The 22,872-nt window shown below is 45.2% G+C and overlaps 1 pseudogene; it reads left to right on the forward strand.

Moving 5' to 3' along the window:
- Positions 1 to 18,928: 18,928 nt before the first annotated feature.
- Positions 18,929 to 19,775, forward strand: LOC121288795 (annotated as a pseudogene).
- Positions 19,776 to 22,872: the final 3,097 nt, after the last annotated feature.

Below are 22,872 nucleotides of genomic sequence, written 5' to 3' on the forward strand. Positions count from 1 at the left end.
GTATAAAAGATCCCATGGCACTGTTTCTAAGAAGAGCGGGAGAGTATTCCACATCGTCTTGACCAATATTTATCACTCAGCCATCACTAAGAAGGCCAAATTACACTGACACTATCGCATTGTTGCTTGTGGGACCTTACTGGGAGCAACTTGGCTGCTGCAATTCCTACATTGAAGTGATTGCACTTCAAAAATATTTCATTGTCTATGAAGCACTTTGGAACATCCCGTGGATATTACAGAGAGTATAAAAATGCAAGTCTTGTATGAATACAGCAGAGACACATACATTAGGAACGAACTATCTGAGCTTTCTAAGGACCGATATGTCAAGTAAATCATTTACCGAGTAGAAATATGGGGAAGGTGACTATTTTTGGTTACTATGTATTAACAACATTGTGACTGTAATAGAAATATTTCTTCAGATTATTGTCTCTAAGATACAACTTTGTTAGAATTAGTGATCAAATAAAATCAGTTGCAATGTTTACAGTGTCGTTGATACAAACGACTTACATAGAAACATACATAGAAAATAGGAGCAGTAGGCCATTTGGCCCTTCGAGCCTGCTCCACCATTTGTTATGATCTTGGCTGATCATCCAACTCAATAGCCTGCTCCCGCTTTCTCCCCATATCCTTGGATCCCTTTCGCCCCAAGAGCTATATCTAACTCCTTCTTGAAAACATGCAATGTTTTGGCCTCAACTACTTTCTGTGGTAGCGAATTCCACAGGCTCACCACTCTCTGGGTGAAGAAATTTCTCCTCATCTCAGTCCTAAATGGTCTATTCTGTATCCTCAGACTGTGACCCTTGGTTCTGGAGCCCCCACCATCGGGAATGTCCTTCCTGCATCTACTCTGTCTAGTCCTGTTAGAATTTTGTAGGTTTCTATGAGATTCCCCCCTCATTCTTCTGAACTGCAGCAAATATAATCCTAACTGACTCAATCTCTCCTCATATGTCAGTCCCGCCATCCCAGGCATCAGTCTGGTAAACCTTCGCTGTACTCCCTCTATAGCAAGAACATCCTTCCTCAGATGAGGAGACCAAAACTGCGCACAATATTCCAGGTGTGGTCTCACTTAGGCCCTGTATAATTTCAGCAAGACATCCCAGCTCCTGTACTCGAAACCTCTGGCTATGAAGGCCAACATAACGTTTGTCTTCTTTACCGCCTGCTGCACCTGCAAGCTTACCTTCAGTGACTGGTGTACGAGGACACCCAGGTCTCGTTGCACATTCCCCTCTCTCAATTTATAGCCATTCAGATAATAATCTGCCTTCCTGTTTTTGCTACCAAATTGGATAACCTCACATTTTTCCACATGATACTGCATCTGCCATGCATTTGCCCACTCACTCAGCTTGTTCAAATCACACTAAAGCATCTCTGCATCCTCCTCACAGCTCACCCTCCCACTCAGCTTTGTGTCATCTGCAAATTTGGAGATATTACATTTAGTTCCCTCATCTAAATCGTTATTATATATTGTGAATAGCTGGAGTCCCAGCACCGATCCCTGCGGTACCCCCTAGTTACTGCCTGCCATTCGGAAAAAGACCCGTTTATTCCTACTCTTTGTTTCCTGTCTGCCAACCAGTTTTCTAACCATCTCAATACACTACCCCTAATTCCATGCGCTTTAATTTTACACGCCAATCTCTTGTGTGGGACTTTGTCAAAAGCCTTCCAAAAGTCCAAATAAACCACATCCACTGGCTCCCCCTCATCAACTCTACTAGTTACATCCTCAAAAAATTCCAGTAGATTTGTCAAGCATGATTTCCCTTTCATAAATCCATGCTGACTCTGTCCGATTCTACCACTGTTTTCCAAGTGCTCAGCTATTAAATCTTTTATAATGAACTCTAGAATTTTCCCCACTACCGATGTCAGGCTGATTGGTCTATAATTCCCTGTTTTCTCTCTGCCTCCCTTTTTAAATAGTGGGGTTACATTAGCTACCCTCCAATCTGTAGGAAGTGTTCCAGAGTCTATAGAATCTCGGAAGATGACCACCAATGCATCCACTATTTCTAGGGCCACTTCCTTAAGTACCCTGGGATGTAGATTATCAGGCCCTGGGGATTTATCGGCCTTCAGTTCCATCAATTTCCCCAACACCGTTTCCCTATTAATACTGATTTCTTTCAGTTCCTCCATCTCACTAAACCCTGTGTTCCCCAACATTTCTTGTATGTTATTTGTGCCCTCCTTTGTGAAGACAGAACCAAAATATATATTTAGTTGGGCAGCCACTTCTTTGTTCCCCATTATAAATTCCCCTGTTTCTAACTTTAAGGGACCTACATTTGTCTTCACCACTCTTTTTTTCTTCACATACCTATAGAAACTTTTACAGTCAGTTTTTATGTTCCCCGCTAGCTTACTCTCGTACTCTATTTTCCCCTTCTTAATCAATCCCTTGGTCTTCCTTTGCTGAATTCTAAACTGCTCCCAATCTTCAGGTCTGTTGTCTTTTCTGGCCAATTTGTATGCCTCTTCCTTGGATCTAATACTATCTCTAATTTCCCTTGTAAGCCATGGTTTGACTTCCTGTTTTACTTTTGCGCCAGACAGGAATAAACAATTGTTGCAGTTCACCCATGTGCTCTTTGAATATTTGCCATTGCCTATCTACCGTCATCCCTTTAAGTAACGTTTTCCAATCCATCATAGCCAACTCGTATCCCATAGCATCATAGTTTCTGTTATTAAGATTCAGGACCCTAATCTCAGAATCAACTATGTCACTCTCCATCTTGATGAAGAATTCTATCTTTTGGTCGCTCATCCCCAAGGGGCCTTGCACAACTAGATTGCCAATTATTCCTTTCTCATTACACAATACCCAGTCTAGGATGACCTGTTCTCTAGTTGGTTCCTCAACGTATTGGTCCAGAAAAGCATCTTGTATACACTGCAGGAATTCCTCCTCTACGATATTGTTACATTTGATTACACAATGCTGCAGTACTGAAAGGGCTCTTGTCAAGGACACAAATTACCATCCTACATGACTGTGACCATGGTAAACTATCCACTTTTATCTTTATTGGCCAGTTTGCAGCCTTTCACCAGAATTGACCACACCATTTTCCTCCAATGTCTCCACTGACAACCATCTGGGTGGAACTGCACTCACCTGGTTCCATTTTTATCTAGCCAGTCAAAGCCAGAGAATCACCTGCAATGGCTTCCATTCCCTCTCCTGCACCATTATCTCTGGAGTCACCCAAAGACTTTTCCTATTTCTTATCTACCCGCTGCACCTTAGTGTCATCATCTGAAAACACATGTATGCTGAATTGTCAGATCGCTTGACTGACATGCAGTGCTAGATAAGCAGAAATTTCCTCCAGTTAAATATTGGGAGACTGAAACCATTGTCTTCTGTTCCTGATCCAAACTCTGTTCCTTAAACACCTACTTCATCCTCTCCCTGGCAACTGTCTGGGACTGAACCAACCTTGACCTTGAGATAAGTTTCCAACCTCATTTCCATGGCATCACCAAAATCATCTATTTCCACTTTTGTAATATTCCCTGAACTCACCTCAGCTCATCTGTTGCTGGAACCCTCATCCATACCTTGAGACTGGATTGTTCCGATGCACACCTGACAAGCCTCCCATTTTCCACCTTCTGTAAACTTAAGTTCATCCAGAAATTTGTTGTCTGTACCCTAACTCACACCAAGCTCCATTCACCCATCATCTTTGTGCTCCCTGATCTACATTGATTTCTGGTTGAACAATGACTTAGGGCAAAATCATCCCAGATTTTCACTCAATGCGGTCGCAGCGGGTAACACAAAGTTTTACACACCGGCCGCAATGGCGGCTTTTCACGCTGTATCGCCCCAAACCCGCCGCATTAATTGTGCATCCCCGGGAAACAGTCTGTTTCCATATTGGTTGGGCTCTCTTTTGCTCCCTGCTGCCCCCCCCCAACGCTCCCCACGACATCACCTTACCACTTCATCATGCTGGGTGCCATATTTAAAGTGCAGCTGTGCTCACACCTCTCAATGCTTCCAGTCCACGATTGCTGCATGGAAGACATAGCCCCGAAAGGCGAGAAGACTGCAGGTTCAGTGATGCGTCCCTCAAGTGCTTTTTGGAAGCAGTGGAGGCCCACCGTGATGCCCTCTTCCCCCACTCTGGCCGCAGGATGGGCAGCAGCATCACTAATCTGGCTTGGGAGGCAGTGGCAGTGCTGGTCAGCACCAATTCCCTGCAAAAGAGGACAGCCACTCAGTGCTGAAAGAGGATGAATGATCTCCTCCATTCCGCCAGGGTAACTCACTCCTCTCATCATTCTCAACTCAAACACTCACAAACCCATCAAACATCCTCAGGGCCCTCACTCACTGTCAGTTAAAGGGAGATCACCATTCACTCTCTCACATTCACCTTCAATCTCCTCATCCCGTCCATAGGACCACTCACCACTGAAACGTGCCAGGCATACTTATCATCTGGCCTGACAGGAATCCTGTTTACACTCTCTCCATCTATATTCAGGCAGGACAAGCTAGAACACAACAAGAGGAAGAGGTTACAGACTATTGGAGGAATGCCTGAAATCAAGGTCCTCATGGACTTTGAAAACAGCTGACCAGCGAGGATCAGGACCAGTCCTGTTTTGACAGTGAGGTTTGCGGTGCTGTACTAGGTGAGGATCCAGTGGTGCAACATCCATCAGACAACCATGCTGTGCGTGATGTGTCCTGTTTCACAGGCCACTGCCATGCACTAACTATCTCTCCTTGCTTTCGGAGGCACATCTGGAAAACTGCCAAGAAAGCCTACAACCCAGGGCCTCCAAGGGAAACTCAGAAGATGAATCCGCTGAAACTATCCCTGGAGACTCGTCACAATGCTCACCCACAACTTCGGGCATACCTCAGTTGCTGAAGCTGCAAAGGCAAGCTCGGAAACATCAAGAAGGATGTTCGCTGCGCTCCTCAGATTGCAAGGCAAGATGGAGGAATCCATACACCTTCAGGCTGAGGTGATAGCGCCGGCATGCCAATGCACCAAGGTCAACACTGGTAGGATGGCGGCTGCCATGGAGACCTTGGTCCAGGACTTCACTCCTGCACTGCCAAACGGTCTGAACTCCATTGCTGATGTCATAGTTGGCCTCTTTTAGAGCGACTTTTAGGGCCTCTGCTGCATCTACATGACAGGAGCATTATTACAGAGGGTATGTGTGCTGCCATAAGCCAGACTGGAGTCAAACGTTCACAGATGCAATGTGAGGATCTATGGTGTCTCCTCACTACATGTCATCATCATCCTCCACAAATCTTGCAGCTCTGATGGCCTCTCAAGTGTGCCTACCTTGTCTAGCCAGTGCGAGGGCCTCATTGCTGTCATCAATACCATCAGGGACCTCCTCAGCCTCATCACTGTCGACGTCTTCCTCATCAGAGGGGACCACCATCCCATGCAGCTCCTCTTCAACCAGCTCGTCTCCCTGTTGTAAAGGGCGCAGTAGGTGACAACGATGTGTGACACCCTCTGCGGACTATATTGCACAGCTCCACCAGACCGGTCCAGGAATCGGAACCTCACTCTCAGCTTCCTGATGGTTTGCTGCACCAAGTTGCGAGTTGCAGCATGAGCTTTGTTATACCTTTACTCTGTTGCAGTCTGAGGCCATCCCATGGGTGTCATCAGCCACATCCTTTGAGGGAAGCCCTTGTGTCCTAGGAGCCAACCCTGCAGCTCCTGCGGACCCTGGAAGATATCAGGGATCTGTGACCGATTGAGAATGTACGAGTCATGCACACTCCCTAGAAACCGTGTGCAGACTTGCAGGATGCATTTCTGGTGCTTGACCCCAGCTACACTTTCAGCGAATAGAAGCCTTTGTAGTTGACATAGTTGACCCCTTGTTGCGACAGAGATCTGAGTGTCATGTTAGTGCAGTCGATGGCACCCTGCTCCTGTGGGAATCCCGAGATCTGGGAAAATTGAATTGTTCTTGCATCATCTTTCTCTTGTACCGGGCAAAATACACAAAGATGTGTGCTCTCACAAAGATGGCATCCGTGACCTCATGGATGCATTTGTGGATGGAAGCTTGCAATGTCCCACAGGGAACACCTATGGAGCCCTGAAAGGAGCGCCGCGGTCACTTTGACGGCCACTGGCAGTGGATGCAGTCCATGTCCCTGTGGTGCCAAATCATGCAGTAACTGGCAGATGTGACTGAACAGTTCCCTAGACGTGCACAGTCTTCAGCAACACTGGATCTCGGTCACCTGCAGGAATGAAAGGCAGCATCTATAAACCCTGGGTCTAGCTAGGTGCCGACCAATGACGGCTCGCCATGGCCCTTCAGCAGCGTGTATGGGAGCCCGAGCCACCCCTTCCTGAGGGTGCTATTTCTCCCTCTGTGCAGCCAGGCACCTCCGTCGCTCTCTTCTCCATCATCTCCCCTCTCTGTATGCCATGAGGCATGCAGCTGGTTCACCAGGCTCCATGTTCCTGATGTACTCCTCCTGCAGGGTGAAAGAGAGAAGCGTGGGTTAGCTTGGGTATACAAAGAACCTCTCTTGGTTAAGTCTGAAGGCCCCTTAATGCATCCTGGAGTGCCCCCACCCCCAAGTCACCTCGAATGCAGGGCAGCCCCCATGCCTCCAACATGCCTCAACCTTGAAGTCCGTCAGGCAACTCGGGTGAGCGCTGTGCATTGTTATTGTGTACTCATCTCTGAGTTCCCCTCAAAGTGCAGCCCGCCAAGTGCATACCTTATACATGCTGTTGTGAAACACACACCGACGTGGGCAGACGATCCAGCAGGGAGGGATGATTCTGGCGGGCTGGCCTTATAATGATATGTAGATGTATTACAATGAGGTTCCCAACATCCCATTGCGGGAAACATGGCCCGCCATCAACAGGCTGAGCGGACGATTGGAAACTTGTTTAACGACGTTGTGAAGCCGATTTTTGGCCTTCTCGCCATATTATCCGCTCATGCCGCCGAGCACACCTGACGTCAGTGGGCACTGATGATTCCGCCCTAGATATTGAAATTTTCATCTTTGTTTTCAAATCTTCCCTTGGCCTGGCCCCTCCCTATCTTTGTAAACTCCTTTGGCTCTGCAATTCTCCAAGATATCTCTGCTCCTCCAATTCTGACCTCTTGCACATTCTTAATTTTAATCGCTCTGACAATTATGGCTGTGCCTCTAGCTGCTGAGGCCCATAAGCTGTGAAATTCCCTCCATAAACCTCTCTACGTCTCTACCTCACTTTTGTCCTTTAAGAGGCTCCTTAAAACCCACTTCTTTGACCAAGCATTTGGTCATCTTCCCTAATATCTCCTATACGTTTTTTGCGTACAATTTTATTCGATAACATTAGCGTGAAACACCTTGGGATGTTACAAAAATGCTGTTATTATTGTTATTTTGTTATTATTGTTGTTATTGTTGTTGTTGCAAAGAATGACATTGCAGCCCTAATTCCCCAAGCTGTGTTCCTCCTGACTGCAGCTTCCTACTCCCCACCCCTCTGAAAAAGCAGGATTGCTGAATTTACCCTATTAGGCCCAGCCAATGACTTTATTGTGATGTCTATTTGTTCTCATTTATTTTTGACTATCAGAAGTGGGAATTCAGGCATTCCAAATGCCTTTGAATATCCGTACCAAGGTTTGTGACTGTCCTCCAGTTTTAACACTTTGGGTATCTGTCCTCTTCTGCAGATATATCGATAACATAGAAGTCAGATCCTGTGCTTCTTTGCTGTAGGCTAGTACACAGAATCACAGAGCCAACCTCAGGAATGTTTCTTCAAACAACAAGATATGAGTACATTTCTCGCAAGTGTCTTTTGAAGGTTTACAGCCAAGCAGAACTTTGTCACTTGCTAACACCCATGTTGTCCTGCTGACTTGATGATCTGTCACAATTTTTGTGGAATTCCAGAATTTAGTTCTATCCTTCCATCTAGTGTCAGGGCTGCCAGAATTCATTTTTTTAAAAAAGGGGAGAAAATCATTTTTAAGTAAGACAGCGATGTTGATGAAGTTCATTTAAACCACATCTTGAAAGAACATTCGGGCCTTTGAATGTTTATCAATTTTGATTATCCACTGGGGGAGGTGCTGTCTAAGGAGCCTTGGTGAGTTCCTGCAGTGCATCTTGTAGATGGTACACACTGCTGCTACTGTGCATCGGTGGTGGAGGGAGTGAATGTTTGTGGAAGGGGTGCCAATCAAGTGGGCTACTTTGGCTGGATGGTGTCAAACATCTTGACTGTTGTTGGAACTGCACTCATCCAGGCAAATGGAGAGTATTCCATCACACTCCTGATTTGTGCCTTGTAGATGGTGGACAGGCTTTGAGGAGTCAGAAGGTGGGTTACTCTTTGCAGAATTCCTAGCCTCTGACCTGCTCTTGTAGCCACAGTATTTATATGGCTAGTCCAGTTCAGTTCAGTTTCTGGTCAATGTTAACCCCCAGTATGCTGATAGTGGGGATTCAGTGATGGTAATGCCATTGACCGTCAGGGGGCAATGGCGAGATTCTCTCTTGTTGGAGATGATCATTGTCTGGCACTAGTGTGGTGCGAATGTTACTTGCCACTTGTTTGCCCAAGTCTGGATATTGTCCAGGTCTTGCTGCATTTGGACATGGACTGCTCAGTATCTGAGGAGTCGTGAATGCTGCTGAACATTGTGCAACATTCAGCGAACATCCCCACTTCTGACCTTATGAGGGAAGGAAAGTCATTGATGAAGCAGCTGAAGGTGGTTGGGCTGATGACACTACGCTGAGGAACTCCTGCAGTGGTGTCTTGAAGCTGAGATGATTGACCTCCAACAACCATAAACATCTTCCTTTGTTCAAGGTATGACTCTAACCAATGGAGAGCTTTCCCCCTAATTCCCATTGACTCCAAGTTTTGCTAGGGCTCCTTATTGCCACACGTGGTCAAATGCGGCCTTGATGTCAAGGACAGTCACTCTCACCTCACCTCGGAGGTTCAGCTCTTTTGTCCATGTTTGAACCAAGGCTGTAATAAGCAGAGTGGCCCTGACGGAACCGAAACTGGGCATCAATGAGTAGGTATTACTAAGCAAGTGCCGCTTGATAGCATTGTTGTTGACCCCTTCCGTTACTTTACTGATAATGGAGAATAGATTGACGGGGCAGTAATTGGCTGGTTGCATTTGTCCTGCTTTTTGTGTACAGGACACACCTGGGCAATTTTCCACATAGCTGGGTAGATGCCAGTGTTGTAGCTGTACTGGAACAGCTTGGCCAGGGGTGTGGCAAGTTCTGGAGCACAACTCTTCAGTACTATTGCCGGAATATTGTCAGACCCATAGCCTTTGCAGTACCCAGTGCCTTCAGCTGTTTCTTGATATCATGTGGAGTGAATCGAATTGGCTGAAGATTGGCATCTGTGATGCTGGGGACCTCCAGAGGAGGCCAAGATGGATCATCCACTTGGCACCTATATGGCTGAAGATTGTTGCAAATGATTCAGCCTTATCTTTTGCACTGATGTGCTGGGCTCCCCCATCTTTGAGAATAGGGGATATTTGTGGAGCCTCCTCCTCCAGTGAGTTTAATTGTTCACCACCATTCATGACTGGATATGGCAGGACTGCAGTGCTTAGATCTGATTCATTGAATGTGCGATTGCTTAGCTCTATCACTTGCTGCTTATGCTGTTTGGCACACAAGTAGTCCTATGATATAGCTTCACTAGGTTGACACCTCATTTTTAGGCATGCCTGGTGCTGCTCCTGACTTGCCCTCCTGAACTCTTCATTGAACCAGGGTTGATCCCCTGACTTGATGGTAATGGTAGAGTGGGGGATGTGCCAGGTCATGAGGTCACAGATTGTGTTGGAGTACAATTCTGCTGCTGCTGACCCACAGTGCCTTGTGGATGCCCAGTCTGAGTTACTAGATCTGTTCAAAGTCTATCCCATTTAGCACAGTGGTAATGCCACACAACACGATGGAGGATATCCTCAATATGAAGGCGGGATTTCATCTTCACAATGACTGTGCGTTGGTTACTCCTACCGATACTGTCATGAACAGGTGCAACTGCAGCAGACAGTTTGGTGAGGATGTTGTCAAGTATGTTTTTCCCTCTTGTTGGTTCCCTCACCACCTGCTCTGTCCTTTAGGACTCAGCTAGCTCAGTTAGTAGTGGTGCTACCGAGCCACTCTTGGTGATGGACGTTGAAATCCCCAACCCAGAGTACATTCTGCGCCCTTGCCACCCTCAGTCCTTCCTCCAAGTTGTGTTCAACATGGAAGATACTGATTCATCAGCTGAGGGAGGGTGGTATGTGGTAATCAGAAGGAAGTTTCCTTGCCTGTGTTTGACCTGATTCCATGAGACTTCATGGAGTCCAGAGTCAACGTTGAGGACTCCCAGGGCAACTCTCTCCCGACTGTATACCACTGTGCCACCACCTCTGCTGGGTCTGTCCTGGTGGTGGGACAGGACATACCCTGGGATGGTGATTATGGTGTCTGGGACTTTATCTGTAAGATATGATTCAGTGACTTTGACTATGTCAGGCTGTTGCTTGACTAGTCTGTGAGACAGCTCCCCCAATTTTGGCAATAGATGTTAGTAAGGAAGACTTTGCAGGGATCGACAGGGCTGAGTTTGCCATTGTTGTTTCCGATTGTCAATTCCTTTTTTGAGGCTTTGTAGCGGTTTGATACAACTGAGTTGCTTGCTAGGCTACTCCAGAGGGCAGTTAAGAGTCAACCACATTGCTGTGGGTCTGGGGTCACACGTAGGCCAGACCAGGATTTCCTTCCCATGTGTATTTCTTTTATTCTGTTACATGTTGTTGTGGTCATTTTGACAAATGGACCACAGGAGTCTCAGGTACAGGTCACGATCGTTTATTCGAGCAATTGCAAAAGGAGCACCATCTCAATACAGCTTGAGACAGTACTCTGCTAAACTACAAGTATTCAACATATTTATACATTATTGGTCACGTACAAGAACAGTTTCCAGAAATTCGATCTTGTCAACATATAGGTTTACATTACAAGACATCTCTGGTAACAAATACGTCTCTATTTGTTTTCACCCAGGCAGAGAACTTACCATCTATTCTTCCCCTATCTGTTGAAGAGCACACTTAATCTTAATTGTTATTGCCATCATCTGACTATAGTCTGGCCCAAGGCCTTTCTGTTGTTTGCAGGCCCTTAAGGCTGTGCAAGGTTCATCTGGTAACGTTTAACTGCCAATGTGCTTGGAGATTTTAAGTAATTCATTCCCTTTCAATAAGTTCTTACTGTACCCCTATATTCCCCCTAATAATTACTGTATCCCTTTATTTCCCCCTAACAGTCCCCTCTTTTGGCCCTTGGCTTAGCCCAAGGTAGCCAACTACAGTGGTGTTGTCCATTCCCCCAGGTTTCCAGTTTTGGCACGTAAAGGGTACAGGTACTGGTCAAACCATCTGTATCATCTGGTCCTTTAATCCAAACCTCTGGCTTACCAGTTTCCTGCTCCACCTAAAACTCCCCCAACGCCACCTTTTTTGTGGTATATCAAGTGCATAAGATACATAATCAATATTAACTGTAGTATGACTAGGGCATGGGAGATAATCCGAATCCAGGGGTGTATCTGTACATTCGAGCCCCAACTCCACAGATCCTCCAACCAGGTGGAAGCATATATTTGTTCAAAATCCGTCTTTAGGCTCTAACCTGTTGCTGCAGTGTATAGTAGGTTCTGTATATCTGCTGAGCCTGTCCCCGAATCGTGGTGAGATACTCTGGTAATAGGGAACTTCATAGGAGAACTCGTTCAAATACTGTGTCAGGTTATCCTTAAGGCTTTCCTTGACCTGAATAGTAGTCGTTCCTCTCTTGTATATTTTGACCAGTTCCACTTTCCCTACCCTTGCAGGCGCCTGTGGGTGTGGGCACACTGAATGATTATGGATGGGGCATATCCAGTTGTTCCCGTATTGGATCTTCTGCTGCCACGTGGTAATACAATATCTCCCATTCCCTGTATATACAACATGGGTCGGTTCTTTTGCAGCCCATATAGTTCCCATCGTACAGTTTGCTGCTGCTTTAATCCACACTTCGCTTCTTTTGTCTCATATATTGGATGTGCACACACTACTGCGGTAGTCTCTACACTACACCCCTCTAATGTGGTGCAAACTATATTTCTTTCTATGTCTACTGCATATGGTGGAATCTCATGATACCTAGTATAGTAATTCTCCCATAAAACCCCAATATTTTCTACTCTATATAATGTCCTGCCGGGTGTTGACATAGGTATAATAGGTATAACATACAATACCTATTAGCATATTACTATTCACTATACATTCAACATTCATTCTATCTATCTATGTTAAGCCTTTGAGCTGGCAACCGGTCAAGTCATGATCCTTGTGTCATGAAAGATTAAATAAATGTTCATTAGTTACCCATAAAGGAACTACCCCTTCATCAATCTGTCTTAAATTCTCTTGGGCTTGTTCCACCCCAAGATCCATAGGTGCTGCAAACATCATTTCTGCTTGCTTTGTCTGAAATATTTTTCCCTATTCAATTAGTTTATTGATAGTGCCTGCATGACTTTCGAGCACGGTAGCCAGGCTTTGAATTAACTGTGTCATGTCCTGGTCCGTATCTAATTGGGTATCCTGGATCCCCTGTCCCTACCCTAAAATCTCCTTAAGCTTAAAGCTCAGGGTACAGACCTTCTGATCTACAGTTGCTAAGTTGATGGAATTAACTATTGATGTCCCTGTATTGAATAATGTGCAGCGTCATTTATCAGGCTGTACTTAACTTGGTTCCTTCCCAAGCCTGATTGCATTCCACCGTTGAACTGAGATGCTTCAGTCATTAGCTGGCCCATTAGAGCCGTATATAGTGCTCGAATATGCATTGAGCACCACTGGGGTGGGGCAATTCCGGATATGTTCAAGACTACGAGTACCAGCTCGTGGTGTACATTATAATACAAAACTTCTGATTAACCAGTACCAAACCATTCGTCAGTCCTGGGCGCATAGTCAGACAAGGTGGGTCAGTCGGTGTGGTTTGAAGGGCTTCAATTATCTCTACTCGGACTGTGGAAGGAGATGTGGAAGGTGGCTGGATAGTGGCGGACCTCCCATGCCCAATCTGAAGCAAACCCTTACTACAATTTGAAAGCACTTGTTCTCCTACTATTACATTTATCATTCCCTGTTGCATTCACATTCAGCACCGTCCGTGCTGTACCAAAGTTCCTCCTGTGGTGCGGGATGAGTAGTGATGATCCCTGACCTTGTTGTCAGTACTGATACGCCCACGACCAAGATCGTAGATCTGTGGAGACATTAACATTGGCTCCCGTTCTCCGGGTTATCACTTGGTCAATTGTCATGTATCTTTAACTGGTGTAATGCCTCCATATACTTCCCATTCTCATATCTACATGTGTGCATGTATCACCTGTCATAATTACCTCGTATGGTCCATGCCTGTTCGCTCCGGGCTCACCTTGACCATCACCTTATTCCCCACTTGGTCCATTGTTGGTCCATCTTTGGATTTGTCTGTTTCCATATCATTAATCACCTGTTGGTCTCTGACTTCCTTCCTTAACTCATGCAATTGCTTACTTATTTCCCTCACATTGTCTCACATCCTTTTAGTGGCCCTACATCTCCCACCCCTACTATGATTCCCTCGGGTAACTGCATTGCTCTCCTTGTCATTATTTCAAATGGGGTGAACCCAGTGATCCTGCTTGGGGTAGCCCTAAGGTGCGTTAGAATATTGGGCTGTTCCCTGTCTCTTGAATTGCTTTTGTGATTGACATATTTTTAAAGTTTCGTTCATCCTTTCCACTATCCCCGAGCTCTGTGGCTGGTAGGGAATGTGGAATTCCTGTTTATATTTAAAGTTATATATTTCTTTAATGACTCTTCCTTGAAATGAGTTCCCTGATCTGAATCCATCTGGATAGGCCCCCTCCACTCCTTCCAGTCTACTGTCTCCTGCTGCTGTCCCACATCGGACCTCAATTCCTTTAAACTGTCGACACAATTCTACAATGCACCTTCTTATCCTATCTTTCAATGGCTCAGTATCTTCACTTCCAATGACGGTTCTCTCTGGGAGACACTTAACTCTGTCTGTCACCATAGTGTTAATCCTGCGGCCTTACTTTTTGTACCTCGCAGACAAATTAATACAATCAGTAATACATCTATTTAGCCTTTTTCCAGCTTTCCCTTTACCTGTATCCATCTTGTAGTAAATTGTTGTTAAGTATTATTTCTCCTTACCTTTCAATTTCTGAATTACAGATTCTGCATAGTTTTAGCTGGAAGTTTTTTTCCCCTGACCATGATCATTCTAAGATTCTCTTGATTTCAGTTTCTCTATTGTCTTGATCGTTTATAATGTTTCCTTGCTCTTTAGGCCGTACTAACTATTCCATGTCAATGAGGATCTCTGTCTCTAGATCCTTGCTATTTCCCCCAGTGCATTTCCAATGTTGGCCAGATTATCAAATTCGCTTTCCTTAAAAAAGTTTGTATATTGTGTCCCCTTTCCCTAACTCTTTCTCTTACTTGCCTCATACTATTTTACACATGTAACAGCTTTTGCCTGGAGAGACTTTAAAATAAATAAAATATTCTCATAACAGTTTTGAAAACAGAAATCAGGCATTGACATGTTTTGCTTCCTTATCTTCTCAAACAACATTTTATTGGCTCAAAAGTAACCCACTAAATTGCGTCTGACCGGTTTCTTTTAAAATTATCCCAGAATCATTAACTCGGCCAAAAATTGGATTTCTGCCAAACTTTGTCAAGGTCTTGAGCTTAGCTTCATATTTTGGGAACAGACTTTACAAATACAAAAGCTTGCAGCATTTGAATTAGTACCAATTGTTGTCAAGCCTTTTAAAATGAAAATTCCCTTTTGAGAAATTATCAGGAACCAAACCTCAATTTTAAACTTTGTAAGAAATGTAATTTATACTATCAAAATTAAAACAACTTCTTTCTTATGTGTATTGATTTGTATCCAAGTTATAATTCCCGTATGTTTATCGACACATTCTTTATCTTAGATAGCATCCTAGTGATTCAAAAGTAACCTAAACTACACTGCACTTTACACCTCATGCCTTGTCCCAACTTCAAATAACAGTGCTGTTGGGATGCAGATTTCCTTTCATATTTAATTAATCTCTTCAAAAGAAACCTCTTTTTATCCATTGGGACCACTTAGACCGTGTGTTTATACCTTTTGGTTTTCCTAGAATCCCTTGAACTTCAGGTAATTTTTCCCCTCAGAATTTTAGAATACTAACTGGTATGAGTTAATGCAACTCGTATGTATCAATCCCAATCAGTTTGGAAGCTGGTGATACTAGTCTGCAAGGGGTGGTACAAAAGTTGGTTCATCTAACCCTGTTTAACAACTTAAAACTCTCATATTCTAAATGAATCTTTAAATAGCAGTGGGGGAAATAAAGGGATATTGAAGGCTCCACCAATCGGGACAATCAAACTGACGAGAGCTCACATTTCCCCTGCTACTGCTTGTCAGTGCATTTTAACGCCCCTAAGGGTACGCCTCTTTTTTCTCTTTCTCTCTCTTTCTCTCTCTCTCTTGATCTCTCTCTTCAGCACAAGCAGCTCTTATAGCGGACCTTTCAGGTCCCAATCATCCTTCCACATTTTCAGGAAAATCTCATCATCCCGCACGGGATGCGGTTGTCCTGAAAACGGTACATATGTCTCCCACTTGCGCTCTGCATAGTCCATTACGGACTCACCCTTCTTTTGTACTACGGACGTTATACACCACCAATTCATCCCTCCCTCGCCCAAGGCTTCCTTAACTACCTCCTCAAAGTCCCTGTGCAGGGCTGTCTCCTTCTCCCGATCTGGGACGTCCCCAGGTTTCGCCCAGTCTTCACTCCTAAACTGTAGGGGTAATCTTCCCCAATTATCCCCTGAGCACTTTGCTTTCACCAGTACGTGGGTATCAAGAGGGTGCATTGCATGGAAATCTTGCATTTCCCGCAATTTGGTCCAAAAATCTGGGTTGTTATGCCGAGTTTTAAGTCTCTGCAATTCTTTAAGCAAAACCTGCTTTTCCCCCGGACTGAATGGTACGTGCTTAACCTTCTCTATAAGCCTCTCAAATTCCTCATCCCCTTCCCATTCCTCAGCCTCCTTTCTCCCTTCAGGTTTTATTTCGCCTTTCCTGACTTTACTTTTCCTAACTGTTATTGCCATAGGGGCCAAGGAATTCAACGAGCACAGTGGGGCGGTTGGTTCATATGAAGGCGGACCTGCCTCAGCTCCTTCAAAGGTAGCTCCTTGAAAGGTTTCTCCTTCAGAGCTTTCCCCCTCCTGATCAGTGTCACTGCAGGCTGCTGCCGCCAGTGTTCTGATCTGTCCCGGATGTGACTTTGTTTCTGTCTCTCTAATCGAGTGGAATTTAGTATTAACCCGTCTGCACAACTGTAGGTACAGTGTGATAATAACCATCATCTCTTTCTTTTCCTTACCCTTTTTTTTGCTCTAACCACCACTGTTTTTGTTCTCCGGGGGTTCCCTGTGGGTTCCACCCCTCCTTCTGCATTTTAGTGATTATTTTTGACTGTTGTTCCGCGATGAACTTCGTAATGGTGTCCGCAGTCCCCCAGTCAAATTCCATAGCGCTATTTTGTTTCCCTGATGACATTCTGTTCCTATTTTCCGTCTATCTCTGCGCAATACATTCGCATGGTCCTAACAACTTAATTATCTGAGGTATGTGCAGTTTCACTGGGACCTGGCCTCCCTGTGCAGCTTTGGCTAAGGTTATATTTCAAACCGTAACCCGCCAGCGCAGCTCCGCACTCCTCTTACTGGGTCCTGTCCTCCCTGCGCAGCTTTGGCTAAGGTTATATTTCAAACCGTAACCTGCCAGTACAGCTCCGCCCTCCTCAACTGGGGTCTGGCCTTCCTGCGCAGGTTCGGTTATGGTTATATTTCAAACCGTAACCCGCCAGCACGGCTCTGCCTCCTATCTCTGGTAATGGTCCGGCCCTTCCCACGCGGCTTTGGCACCGCTAGCCTGCCTGCACGGCTCCGCCTCTTACCCCTGGCGCTCGTATATCCTGTCCTGAGTCCTCCTCCTGACTCTTTGATACTTGACCGGACCGTTCTCGGGCAGGCTTACTGCACTAACTACAGGTGGTAAATGAATATGCTCACCAACTTTGCAGAGCCGTCCCGAGGATCCGATCCAAGTATCCTGCCGATTATGCCAAATCATTGTGGTCACTTTGACAAACTGAACACAGGAGTCTCAGGTACAGGTCACGATTGTTTATTCGAGCAATTGCAAAGGGAGCACCATCTCAATACAGCTTGAGACAGTACTCTGCTAACCTACAAGTATTCAACATATTTATACATTATTGGTCACGCACAAGAACAGTTTCCAGAAATTCGATCTCGTCAACATATAGGTTTACATTACAAGACATCTCTGGTAACAAGTACATCCCTATTTGTTTTCACCCAGGCAGAGACCTTACCATCTATTCTTCCCCTATCTGTTGAAGAGCACACTTAATCTTAGTTGTTATTGCCATCGTCTGACTACAGTCCAGCTTCAAGGCCTTCTGTTGTTTGCAGGCCCTTAAGGCTGTGCAAGGTTCATCTGGTAACCTTTAACTGCCATTGTGCTTGGAGATTTTAAGTAATTCATTCCCTTTCAATAAGTTCTTACTGTACCCCTATATTCCCTCTAATAATTACTGTTTCCTTTTATTTCCCCCTAACACATGTACAATGATAATATTAACTTAAGGTTGCATTTGTTGCCAATGCCGTGCTTGTGCAGTTCTAATGTTTTACTCTGTTACGCCATTGCGAGTGACAGAGTAGGTAGCACCCTAACCTGTACAGGTTTAGAAGTATTTTTGTAACAGTGGAAGAAAATTATCTTAAAGGGGAGCCCTATTAATTGCCATCTTTTCCTTGGAGACAGTAAAAAATTATTTTGAAAAAATTTAATTTTTAGGAAGAATGAAACATTTGTGCGGGTGTTGAGTTACGTTAGCCAGAGATTTACAACTTGTGTGAAGCAACATAAATGGCTATAGCTTTAACTGGTGCTGCACCTTGATTCATGGAACTGTACGTAGAAAGCAATCTAGTACACTTGTAGATTAACATAATGAATAAGGTGATAGAATGAATTTCTACCTTGGGAAATAATGTCTGAGGAACATATCAGGGTGCAGCTTAATGACATCATTGCATATGTGCACATGCGTGGACTAGTGCACATGCATAGGTGGATGTCGGTGACCATCTTGCATGGCCATCTTGCGGTGGCAGGAGACACAGTGTTAACTTAATTGTCTAGATTAGTAGCCCACACACACAGTGTAGGAGGAAGGTAGTCCCAATACAAACATTGTATTGGAGAGATCAGTTCTCTAATGATTCAGCCAATGTGCTGAGAGCAGTGGTTACTTTGTGCTGTTTTTTGTGAATGATTAAGATGCCCATGCAGCTGGTTATTAGCCAATCAAAAGGCTGTTATTTAAAACTTTAGTCCCACCACCAAAATGTGTGCTAACGGCCTGAAGGCAGAAAAACAGAGTAACAAATAAAAAGGATAAAAAGACAAAATATAGATGCTGGAAATCTGAAATAAAAATAAATCAATACAGATTTGTAATGTACAACATTAAAGTTAGAAATAGAGATTGAAGAGGGAAGGAGAAAATAACAGTGGAATAAAGGGCAGAATTCTCCCATCCTGCCTGCAGCAGGTTTCGTGGGGTTGGTGGATCAGTTCCGGGTGTTGCTGCTGCATGTTGGTGTTCTCTGGTTCGGCTTCTTTGTCAAAATGTCCCGGTGATCGAGAGCTGGCTTCGACCGTCACATCACTATCTTCTCCCCGGAGGGAAAGTTGTACCAAGTAGAATATGCTTTTAAGGCTATAACCCAGGGTGGCCTCACTTCACTTGCTGTTCGTGGAAAGGACTGTGCTGTAATAGTTACACAAAAGAAAGTACCAGATAAGCTATTGGATGCCAACACAGTCACTCACTTGTTCAAGAATAACTGAAACCATAGGATGTGTAATGACAGGAATGACAGCAGACAGCAGGTCCCAGGCTCAAAGAGCTTGGTATGAAGCTGCAAACTGGAAGTACAAGTATGGCTATGATATCCCAGTGGACATGTTGTGCAAACGAATTGCAGATATTTTCCAAGTATACACACAAAACGCTGAAATGAGACCCCTGGGATGCTGTATGATTCTGGTAGGTGTTGATGAAGAGCTTGGTGCTCAGATGTACAAGTGTGACCCTGCTGGTTATTATTGTGGTTTCAAGGCCAATGCCGCAGGAGTCAAACAAACAGAAGCTACAAGCTTCTTGGAAAAGAAAGTGAAGAAAAAATTTGACTGGATATACGCACAAACTGTAGAGACAGCAATAACCTGCCTGTCCACAGTGCTGTCCATTGACTTCAAGCCCTCTGAAATTGAAGTAGGGGTGGTTACAGTGGATAAGCCTAAATTTAGGATTCTTTCAGAAGCTGAAATTGATGCACATCTGGTTGCTCTAGCAGAGAGGGACTGAAATTCCACTTAGTTTAAGAATCTGTATTTGTTATATAAAGCATTGTTAATGAATGACTAGATTGCTGTAACAGAATGCCATCTACATTGTATTTTGATCCGTTCAAATAAAGCTGAGGTTTTGGAACATAAAAAAAAAGTTTTGTGGCAGGCGGGAGCGGAGAACTTAGCAGGAGGCCAAAAACTGGAAACCTGCCAGTGTAAAAATAGTTTGCGATTCTTTCATTGTCAGGTTAATGGTGGGTCGGATATCCCGCTGAGCAGTGGCATAAAAGCCATTTGCCATTTCATGAATGGAATCACATGCCACCTTCCAATCTTGCGCAATGCCAGCAGGAAATCATGTTGATCTGAATCTTGTTTGAAGAAGAGTAGCACGCACAGGTGAGACCTCAAGTCGCTCGGGATTTCAAGGTGAGTGCAACACAAATAGCCTACCTTCCATAGTGATGCGATAAAAGCGAAATACTGCAGATGCTGGAAATCTGAAAGAAAAACAGAAAGTGCTGGAAAAACTCAGCAGGCCTGACAGCAACTGTGGAGAGAAAAACAAAGTTGACATTTCAAGTCCTTATGACCTAAGGGTGTGTGGTGGGGCTCGGGGGTGGTGAAGTGGGGTCACATGGGGCGCAATGGGAAAGGAAGGCTTTGCAAGGGGTTTGGGGGGATGGGGAAGGGTGAACACACGGGGGTGATGGGGAAGGAAGGCTTTGCAAGAGGTTGGTGGGGAAGGGGACATGATGGAAGACAGAAGGGCAGAAAGGTTTTGCAAGGAGATGGAGGAGGAGGGTGAATGATGGGAGGCAAAGGGTAGACCGAGGAGTGGGAAGTAGGAGCCCAACAAGGGTACGTAAAATGCTGACAAACAAGGGAGTGAAAGGGATACCACATGTATGAATGGGAGGGGATGCATGTAAACTCTCAAATAAAAAGGGTTTGTTTGTTAGTGTGCCATAAGAGGGATGGGTCGCATGCAGACTCATAAGGTGGGGGAGGTTGGGAAGGGAGGTGGTGTAGTCTTCAGTCATGAGGGCAAAGGGGAACTCTGTGAAAGTCAAAGTCCTTGGTCTGGGGCTTGCAGTCAGGAATCAGAGAGCAGAGACCCTCCTGAGGCTCTGTAGAAGGCAGTCAGAGAGTAGAGACACTGCTGGGCTCTGTGGAAACCAGTCAAAGAGTAGAGATGCTCCTGGGGCTCTGTGGACCTTACAGTCAACAGTCAGAGAGTTGAGACAGTAATGGGGTGAAGCAGGCCATGCTGTAAGAGTGTTCATTGGAAGGAAGGTGTACTCCTGTTCCAGGGAGGGGCAAGTTGCTCAATAGGAATAAAGCCCAGCTTGGTGTGCAGGGCTGTCCCACAGTCACTGTCCATAGGGGTGTCTGTTGCTGCACTGGTCTGCAAATAATATTGTGATGGTAATGGGAGGCATCTGCAGTCTTAGGGGAACACATAATAAAGAGTTGGGGGTGGGGTATGTGAAGCTTTCCTGGGAGGGTTCACCTTGGTAGGTGACTGTACACACAGCCTTTAAATGGGGAGGATAGCGGTCCATATGGGGCATGGGTGCTTCAGTAGTTATGGGCTCTGGGGAGGAAGGTAGGAATGTCCACCTAAACAACTATGGGATCCAGTAACATTCACAGAATCACACAGTGCAGAAGAGGCCCTTCGGCCCATCGAGTCTGCACTGACCTATGAGAAATATTGGGGGAGGCTGGAGAATTGCAGGAGGGAACTCAACCCTCATATCATGAGGTTTCAGGTAGATTTCTGGGACACGGACAGTGAGAGGGGGAGTATCGAAGCTCATTTCAATGTAGTAGTGCAGAACCACCATCTTGCTCTACTGGAGTTATAAATTGATAGTAGAAGCAAATCTGAATGGGAGGGGTCAGAAGCTGTGTGGGAGGTGTGCCCTTTCTGGGGGTGCTTTCTAACTTGTTGGTGCTGCAAGAGTTATTAGTAAGAAAGGAGGAAGACCCCCTTGTGAAGAAAGCCATTGGAAGCCAATGCCTTTATCAGCGCAGCAACAGTGATATGCAGAAGTCAGTGGGTTAACATCACGTTCGCTGCATATCAGCATTAACGCATTGGAATGTAAAATTTGGGGAATGCAGGTAATCAGGAAGGAGGCACAGGCGCAGCATATATGGCATTCCATTAGTGGAGGCCATTCACGTGCTCTCCAGAATTGGCATTCCTAACGGGCCAGAGGGTAAACAGTCATTAATCATAAGCAACTTTTTGTTAATTAGGATGCTATTTCAGAGATTGGAGCACTAAGCAATGAGTGATTCAGATGTTATGTTTCTGCGATGGCATCTTGATCACCTCAGTGTAGGTGGTACCAACTCAAAGACACGGCAGCAACAGCAACAATGCAAGTAGGGCAAAAACCACTATAGACCAATACAGCTGCTACAGGTAACAGATTGTGAGCTTCAATATCTTCACCCGTTACTCATTAATGCCTTCAATGTTTCATTTCAGAGAGAAGGGAAAAGCAAAAATTGATCCAGGGCTCAATGCTGCCTTTTTGGGGGTCCTAATGTAATGGAGAAGGCAAAGGAGAGAGAGGCAACGCAAAGCGCAGCTCCGCCAGAAGGACCTGCCTGATGTCCAGGGTCACAGGGAACCAGAGCAAGAACAAGGGGGTCAGGAGGAGAGACCCAGACAGTGGAGGTGAATCACCAGACCAAGGGTATACCGAAGAAGACTTTCCTATTTACAAATGACTTAGAGACAATGCTGGGCACATACGTGCTTGTCACAAACTACAGTAATTCACGTCTGCCACATTCTTTGTGAAGACCTGACACCCCGTGGATTTGGAGGCTATCCCCTGCCAGTGGCTTTAAAGGTGACTGCTGCGCTTAATTTCTTTGTCTGTGGGGCGTTCCAGATTGCCACAGGGGACCTGTGCGGTATCTCGCAGTCCGCAACACAAGATGTATAAAGGAGGTTGCAGATGCCATTACACCAAAGCATGTCACTATGTCAGGTTTGTTCTGGAAGAAGATAGCCAAGCTGCAAGATTCGACAGCTTCGCAGCTATCTCAGGCTTCCCAAGAGTGCAGGGTGCAATAGACTGCATCCATGTGGCTTTAATGGCTCCATGGCAGCAACCCCTAATGTTTATAAACTGCAAAGGCTACATTCCGTGAAAGTACAACTGGTGTGTGATCATTGGAGGCACATAATGCAC

Source organism: Carcharodon carcharias, chromosome 16, assembly GCF_017639515.1.
Source record: "Carcharodon carcharias isolate sCarCar2 chromosome 16, sCarCar2.pri, whole genome shotgun sequence".
Classification (NCBI taxonomy): Eukaryota; Metazoa; Chordata; class Chondrichthyes; order Lamniformes; family Lamnidae; genus Carcharodon; species Carcharodon carcharias.